The sequence below is a fragment of the Oncorhynchus clarkii genome, unplaced genomic scaffold, assembly GCF_045791955.1.
Source record: "Oncorhynchus clarkii lewisi isolate Uvic-CL-2024 unplaced genomic scaffold, UVic_Ocla_1.0 unplaced_contig_13499_pilon_pilon, whole genome shotgun sequence".
In the NCBI taxonomy this organism is placed as follows: Eukaryota; Metazoa; Chordata; class Actinopteri; order Salmoniformes; family Salmonidae; genus Oncorhynchus; species Oncorhynchus clarkii.
The window spans coordinates 8,873-17,309 of NW_027260063.1; the positions used below are offsets into that span (position 1 = coordinate 8,873).

The window sequence follows — 8,437 nt, forward strand, 5'->3', positions numbered from 1 at the left end:
GCAATGATATCATGGCAAGGATTCCATTACATTGTGATGTCATAATGGGGTCTGTTGACAGTGCTGAGCACATCAGCACATGGTGAACATTTTGATTCCCATATAAAATCATGCATGTGGTGAATTTGTAAATACTTGATATATATATATAAACTCAGCAAAAAAATAAACGTCCCTTTTTTAGGACCCTGTCTTTCAAAGATAATTCGTAAAAATCCAAGTAACTTCACAGATCTTCATTGTAAAGGGTTTAAACACTGTTTCCCATGTTTCCCACGCACAATCTCTACATCAGTGCTCAGAATTTCCGCAATAAGCTGAGAGGCTGAACTGAGGGCTTGTAGGCCGGTTGTAAGGCAGGTCCTCATTAGACATCACCGGCAACAGCGCCGCCTATGGGCACAAACCCACCGTCGCTGGACCAGACAGGACTGCCAAAAAGTGCTCTTCACTGACGAGTCGCGGTTTTGTCTCACCAGGGGTGATGGTCGGATTTACGTTTATCGTTGAAGGAATGAGTGTTACACCGAGGCCTGTACTCTGGAGCGAGATCGATTTGGAGGTGGAGGGTCCGTCATGGTCTGGCGCAGTGTGTCACAGCATCATCGGACTAAGCTTGTTGTCATTGCAGGCAGTCTCAATGCTGTGTATTACAGGGAAGACATCCTCCTCCCTCATGTGGTACACTTCCTGCAGGCTCATCCTGACATGACCCTCCAGCATGACAATGCTACCAGCCATACTGCTCGTTCTGTGCATGATTTCCTGCAAGACAGGAATATCAGTGTTCTGCCATGGTCAGCGAAGAGCCCGGATCTCAATCCCATTGAGCACATCTGGGACCTGTTGGATCGGAGGGTGAGAGCTAGGGCCATTCCCCCAGAAATGTCTGTGTACTTGCAGGTGCCTTGATGGAAGAGTGGGGTAATATCACACAGCAAGAACTGGCAAATCTGGTGCAGTCCATGAAGAGGGGATGCACTGCAGTACTTAATGCAGTTGGTGGCCACACCAGATACTGACTGTTACTTTTGATTTTGACCATTGATTTTGATTATTCCATTTCTGTTAGTCAAATTTCTGTGGAACTGGTTCAGTTTATGTCTCAGTTGTTGAATCTTGTTATGTTCATACAAATATTTACACATGTTAAGTTTGCTGAAAATAAACGCAGTTGACAATGAGAGGACATTTATTTTTTTGCTGAGTTTTTATATATATATATATATATATATATATACACTGTATACAGTTGAAGTCGGAAGTTTACATACACCTTAGCCAAATACATTTAAACTCAGTTTTTCACAATTCCTGAAATTTAATCAGAGTAAAAATCCCCTGTTTTAGGTCAGTTAGGATCACCACTTTATTTTAAGAATGTGAAATGTCAGAATAATAGTAGAGAGATTGATTTATTTCAGCTTGTATTTCTTTCATCACATTCCCAGTGGGTCAGAAGTTTACATACACTCAATTAGTATTTGGTAGTATTGCCTTTAAATTGTTTAACTTGGGTCAAACGTTATGGGTAGCCTTCCAAAAGCTTCCCACAATAAGTTAATTTTGGCCCATTCCTCCTGACAGAGCTGGTGTAACTGAGTCAGGTTTGTAGGCGTTCTTGCTCACACACGCTTTTTCAGTTCTGCCCACATATTTTCTATATGATTGAAGTCTGGGCTTTGTGATGGCCACTCCAATACCTTGCCTTTGTTGTCCAAACCTTTTATGGCTGCAGGGGCAGTATTGAGTAGCTTGGATGAAAAGGTGCCCATTGTAAACGGCCAGCTCCTCAGTCTCAGTTCCTAATATATGCATATTATTATTAGTATTGGATAGAAAACACTCTAAAGTTTCCAAAACTGTCCAAATATTGTCTGTGAGTATAACAGAACTGATATTATAGGCAAAACCCTGAGAAAAATCAAAACAGGAGGTGGCTACTATTTTGAAAACTCCATGTTCCATAGCCTCCCTTTGCTCCATTTAAAGGGATATCAACCAGATTCCTTTTCCTATCGCTTCCTCAAGGTGTCAACTGTCTTCAGACATAGTTTCAGGCTTTTATTTTGAAAAATGAGCCAGAAAGATAACATCGCGTCAAGTGGTCACATGAGTTTTGCTTGCGCAACAGAGTTTGGACAGCTATTGCTTTTCCCACTCCTACTGTGAAAGACATTTGCGTTTGATATATTATTGATTATACATTTTAAAAACAACCTGAGGATTGATTATGAAAAATGTTTGACATGTTTCTGTGGACATTATGGAAACTATTTGGAATTTGTCTGCGTTGTCGTGACCGCTCTTTCCTGTGAATTTCTGAACATAACGCGCAAAACAAACAGAGGTATTTTGCATATAAAAATTATGTTTATGGAACAAAAGGAACATTTGTTGTGTAACTGGGAGTCTCGTGAGTGAAAACATCCGAAGATCATCAAAGGTAAACAATTAATTGAATTGATTTTCTGATTTTCGTGACCGAGCTACTTGATGCTAAGTGTACGTTGTGTATGTTTTGTCGAGTGATCGTAAACTTACACAAACGCTTGGATTGCTTTCGCTGTAAAGCATAATTTCAAAATCTGACACGACAGGTGGATTAACAAAAGGCTAAACTGTGTTTTCCTGTATTGCACTTGTGATTTCATGACTGTAAATATTTTTGGTAATATTTATTGAATATAGCGCTATGCTATTCAGCGTTAACCCGTTAATGGGATTGCAGCCATAACAAGTTAATCTCTTCTCTTAACATGTATGGCCCCAAAACATAATCAAGCAGCTGACCAATTACACAATACTTTAGTTCGAAGTTAACTGAGATTAATCAACAACTGGATAAATGTCTTTATTTCTAAAGTGAAACTATCCTCCGCATTGGAGTATCTCTACAAGTACAAGTTTAACCAGTATTTCAGTTGTTTTACCGTCCCATGAAGAAGTGTGGCAGGCCTGTGAGGAAGGATCCTACAGCCATGAGGCCGGTGCAGCTTCGCCCCAAAATGGCTGACCACAGCCAGGAACAGCAGGTTACCTGCAAGAAACCACAACACTACAGTAGTCAGGAATCGCAACATATAAACACTGTTTTTTTTATTTTACTAAAAATGGCATTTCAGTTTGGATACTAGGCTGCAACAACACAGCATCAAATAAAACCATGTTAGGGGTTTGACAGTAGAGTCATGGACAAACGCCAGTCAATCAATTTATAGGAACAACTATAAAACTGGACAGTATTGAGAGCAGACTCTGATTGAACCACAAGAAAAATGGATCATACTGTAGTCTGTATCTGGTTTTTACTACATGAATTCTCAAGCAACTCAATGTTATTGTTGATACCCATCTCAAAGCTGCCGTCTCGTATTTTTTATATATACACCTTGTATGTTCTCTTAAATACTATACTTAATGTTGTTGTATAGTTTTTAACGGTGATGTATAGGCAACATGTGATTACATTAAACTACAGATACTGTAGTCTGTATCTGGTTTTTACTTCATGAATTCTCAAGCAACTCAATGTTATTGTTGATACCCATCTCAAAGCTGCCGTCTATGAGTCCAATGAGAGAGCTGGACAGGTCAAAGTGTCTCTCTGAGTGATGGCACTGTTCATGTAGGTCCCTGACAGAGCTTTGGTGAAGGAGGCGAACGACAGGGCCACGATGAACTGCTGACAAACACAAGAGAGAGAACATTAGTGTGTGTTTGTCCGTGTGTATGTGCATGCGTGGATGCGTGTGCAGACAGAGTACATGTGTAGCTGAGGTGGCCTGCAATAGTAAAAAGAACAGACACAAGTTTACGTCTGCAAAGTTCTGGCGCTTTCTTTATTCTGAAGAACGTTTTTTTTCTCTTGTTCCATTGTCTATCTCCTTGTTAGTACTTTAAATTACACAACATAAATGCACTTTACCTAAAGCAGAATTCAAAAATGTTCCACAAATAACCCTGTCTTAGTGTATGGTTTCACATGACAACCACAGTGTATTTCACATTCATACAATAGAAACACATATGAAACCATAAATAACTGAATGTTTTTTCTATATACCGCTACCTCTATAGAAAAGTGACAACATTACATTCAGCTTTAAGATAGTGGCACCTCCAGAAAATCGTCTCTCTCTCACTGTATGCACTAAAAGTCCACCAGACTGAGCGTGCTCGGCCAGTTTACCAGCTAGGGACCACAATTTTACACAAAACAACCAATAACATGTAAAAACCAACTCAGAAATCCCTAACAAATGGATTCTTGATAAAAAAATCTCCTAGACTAAATCCAGTTCAAGTAAACTACTCAGTAAACATAGTCTATGTGACTCGTAAATGTGTTTTTTTACCTCAGCTAGCATCAAGCTAACATATACTCTCACTCAATGTAAATCACCTTCTTCTCTCACTCAGTTCGACACAAGGCCAAAACAAAACATTTCCTAACGTGATAATATCTGGACAACGTTGTTAAATAGCATGTTATTACATATTGTGTATATATCTGAACGTTTGAAGTGCTGCTGTTACATACCTGTAATAGTAAAAGAACAGACAGTTTACCTCTGTAAAGTTCTGGTCCTTATTCTGCAGAATGGTGAGCGCTTGGCCTGAACTTGCTGTTTCTCCTGCTACACCAGTGCAACAGTGCCATCTATTGGCCTGATGGACTGCTGACGCTCATGTAAAGCAACATTAAACTACACATGTGAAAATGTGATCACGTTGTGTTCCAAAACATGTTTTCACATGGTTTCGCATAAAATGTAAGTTGATATCATGTGGTTTTCTGTAAGGTCAGGAATATGAGATGCATTTTGATGTTATGTTTGATGTTACATGATCTTGAAAATGCAATGTTCTTTGAGGTTCTTCCATGTTCCTTTCCATGTATTTTCCATTTCCCTCAGTCCTTTTCACTTTCCTTGGCAAAACAAGCTCTGTCTCCGTCAAGACTTATTCAGAGCCACCATGAATTGATAGCAGCTTCTGACAGATTTTAAACCATTCAACAAATAGTTTTATAATGAAGAGTAGACCCAACTTGTCAAGTGTCAGTGTGCAGAGGTGAGGACGGAGTCAGGAGCAGGACACAGAACTGAGTAAAATAACGTACTTTACTCAAAATAAACAATCATAAATTCCACGCAGGGAAAAACACACCATGACACAGAAGACTAACACTCCACAAGGAACAATCACGCACAAAACATAATGGGAACAAGGTGTGTACAATCAAGACAAAACAAATGGAAAAGTAAATGTAGATCGGTGGCAGCTAGAAAGCCGCAGACGACGACCGCCGAACGCCGCCCGAACAAGGAGAGGCACCAACTTCGGCGGAAGTCGTGACACAACTAAAACCTGAGTTGATTTGAGGGGATTTTTCAGTGTTTTAAAAATGTTGATTATGTGTCAGCATCCAGGGGTGTGTCAGTTTCTACAAAAACAGTCTCATAGTGCGTAGATGTCTGTAACTATTTTGCCTGTTGGTCACAGGCTGGGAGCAGCACGGGCTGTGGCAGAGCAGAGCACCTGGAGCACTTAGGGGTGAAGTCCCTTGCTCAAAGGCAAAACAGCAGTAGGTAGGACACAGGGACATTGAAGCCGGTAACCCACCGTGCTTCAACATCCCCGTATACTACCTATTGCCGTTGTGCCCATCAGCAAGGCACTTTACAACACACACATCACAGGCTGATAGCAGGACAGGTGCTCCATAAAGTGATTGTTCTCTGTAATAATTGACTAGCACAATGCAATAACTACTAATGTTTTTATTTCTGTGTCTGCTAAGGACGACAAGTTTTGTGCCAATGAATTCCTGTATACAGTAGGCCACCAGATGTAAACAATGCATTAGATCAGGGTCGGCAACTAGGTTTGGCCTTGGGCCAATTTTTTTCTGAGCTAATAGTCGGCAGGCCAGAACATAATTAGTATAATAACAGCCCAATTCATAGACCTATACAACACTACAAATTATACGCAATTTTTAACACCCGCTTGTTAGGTCCCGGCGGCCACGGCCTGACAGCGCTGCGGCGCCTAGGGCGATGCGCCTAGGGGAGGGATCTCCTCTGGGCCCCGAAGGACGGGACGATGATCTATTCAGAAGAGCAGGATGAGGTGAGCTTGATAAAGACTCACCCCGCTCCTGTACAAGGGACTGAAGACAGCCTTTTAACAAAGTGACTTTTTAACATGGTTTTTCATGTCTTAAAAATGTTTTACCTTTGTTAGATCATTAGTACACATTTTAAATGGCTTTTACAGATTTGATGTTTTTACAAGGAAAGTACTTTTATCCATGGTTGTTTTCATTGGTTTTAACAACATGTACTTTTTAACAAATTTAAATGTAACTTTCAAATGCTGTGTTTTATGCTTTGTTGCCGTTTTTATGTGTATCAATGATGTAAAAAATGTATGAGCTGTTTTTAAAAGAAATGTATCAATAAAACTTTTCCAAAAGAAAAAATCTGTTCTTATCAGTTTAATATCTGATACGTCCCCCATCGGGGGACTACATATTAAATGGATTTTTCGAACAGGGAGTCGGAAATGGGGCTTGCTCCGTCCGCTCCACGCATCGACCCGGTATTGCAGTACCTCCGGGAACGGTGCAACACTTTTCTCACGTTGTCAAGGAAAAATACAAATTCACAAAGGTATGTAAATAGCTGGCTGGCTGGCTGGCTGGCTGGCTGGCTGGCTGGCTGGCTGGCTGGCTGGCTGGCTGGCTAGCTAGCAGAAGAAGAAGAGAAGGAAAGAAACATTCAAACTCTTAGAAAGGCGAAGCGCCCTTCAAAGGGGTCCCCCGTTTCCCGCCATTTTACTTAAAAAAAAAAAAAAAAAAAAAAAATTGGGGCCAGGATTGTGTGTGTGTGTGTGTGTGTGTGTGTGTTCTCTCTCTCTCTCTCTCTCTCTCTCTCTCTCTCTCTCTCTCTCTCTCTCTCTCTCTCTCTCTCTCTCTCTCTCTCTCTCTGTCGCTGTGTCTCTGTGTCTCTGTGTCTGTGACCTTCTTTTTATCCACAGACAGCCCTCGAAAACTTGGAAGAGTGGGTTCCGGGAGCACCCGCGGGAACCCTGCCTAGAGTGCACAGAGTGTGTCTCGGGCCCCGACCTCTTGACTTCCATATGACTCTGGTTTCTCTTCATTACGCACAAGCCTTTCGCCTTTTACTAAAGACTTCCGTGGAGAGGAACACTTACGAGTTCAACGTATTTTTGGAGCGGCTTTGCTTCTTGCAGAGCCCGGTAATCTTGTTTCAAGAGAAATTGACAGAGATGGGCCAGGATAGTGACTTAAAGACGCATTAGCGACTTTTTCCAAAAAAACACCTGCCTGTCGCCAGGGAAACGGTGGGTGGGTGGGTGGGTGGGTGGGTGGTTGGGTGAGTGAGTGAGTGGGGGTGGAGGGAGAGAGGAGCTGGCTTTTGCCAACCCACCCGCTGAGGTCTGTCGAGACCCCCGGGGGTCCGGCGGTTTCAGGGTTCCATTTGTGGGTTATCGCTTCTCGGCCTTTTGGCTAAGATCAAGCTTGACACCGAGGTGTCCCACAGCTCGCTTAGCCAGAAGGTCGTCCCAGGAGAGCGGTAAGAAATTTTTTGATTTTTGATCAAGAAAAACAAAAAAAGGAAAATATACACTTTTGGGGAACTTTATTTTTCTCCCTTAAAATTGTTTTGGGTTTTTCTTTGTTTTGGAGGAGTGCGTCATTTTTTTGTGAGGATGGCGCAGAAATCAGCAAATGGGTCGGTCCCCGGGATCGGGCTCGCTAACACCCTGCGTTTTGCTTGGAAGGAGAAGGATGTGGAGACATTTGGGAGGGAGACATTCGGGAGGACAGTCCTTATGGGGACATTAAAACTGAAAGTGGAAGAAGTGTTTTGCCTTCAAGGCAACTCACTGGAAGGGACTTTCGACGTTGCTTTCTACACGGAGAGGAAGCATGATGAGATCCTGAAAAAAGCGAAGGAGGTTGGGAATACAAAGCCCATGTGTTTCTATGAGGTGAAGAGTCTGGCGAAGAACAATTTTCGGGTTGTAACCGTCAATATGTATAACCCCTACGTCAAAGATGAGGAGGTGAGGGCCTTTCTGGGGAGATATATGGATGGTGTCTCCTCAGGAAGGCCCATCAAGGACTCTATGGGGTTTTGGACTGGGAGGAGAGGGTTTCAGGCCCTCCTCAGGGAAGATCCTAGGGGAGTGGGGGGGTACCTTCATCCCCCGGCTATGTTCTCCCTGGGGGCTGACAGGGGGACATTGTATTATGCACGTCAGCCCCCGTTTTGCAGGCGCTGTATGGCCTATGGACACATCCTGGCCTCGTGCAGCACTAGAAAGTGCAGATTTTGTGGATCTGGGGAGCACGAGGCCAAGGACTGCGACGAGCCGAAGGCCTGCCACGGGTGTGGCTCTA

General features: G+C 42.6%; 1 non-coding gene and 1 pseudogene across 1 annotated transcript; both read left to right on the top strand.

Annotated features, from left to right (window-relative positions):
- Positions 1–6,468: 6,468 nt before the first annotated feature.
- On the top strand, positions 6,469–6,643 carry LOC139401066 (U2 spliceosomal RNA; annotated as a pseudogene).
- Positions 6,644–7,150: 507 nt separating this feature from the next.
- LOC139401067 (U5 spliceosomal RNA) lies at positions 7,151–7,267 on the top strand. The gene has a single exon (XR_011632845.1). It is a non-coding gene; the product is annotated as a U5 spliceosomal RNA (small nuclear RNA).
- The last annotated feature ends 1,170 nt before the right edge of the window (positions 7,268–8,437 follow it).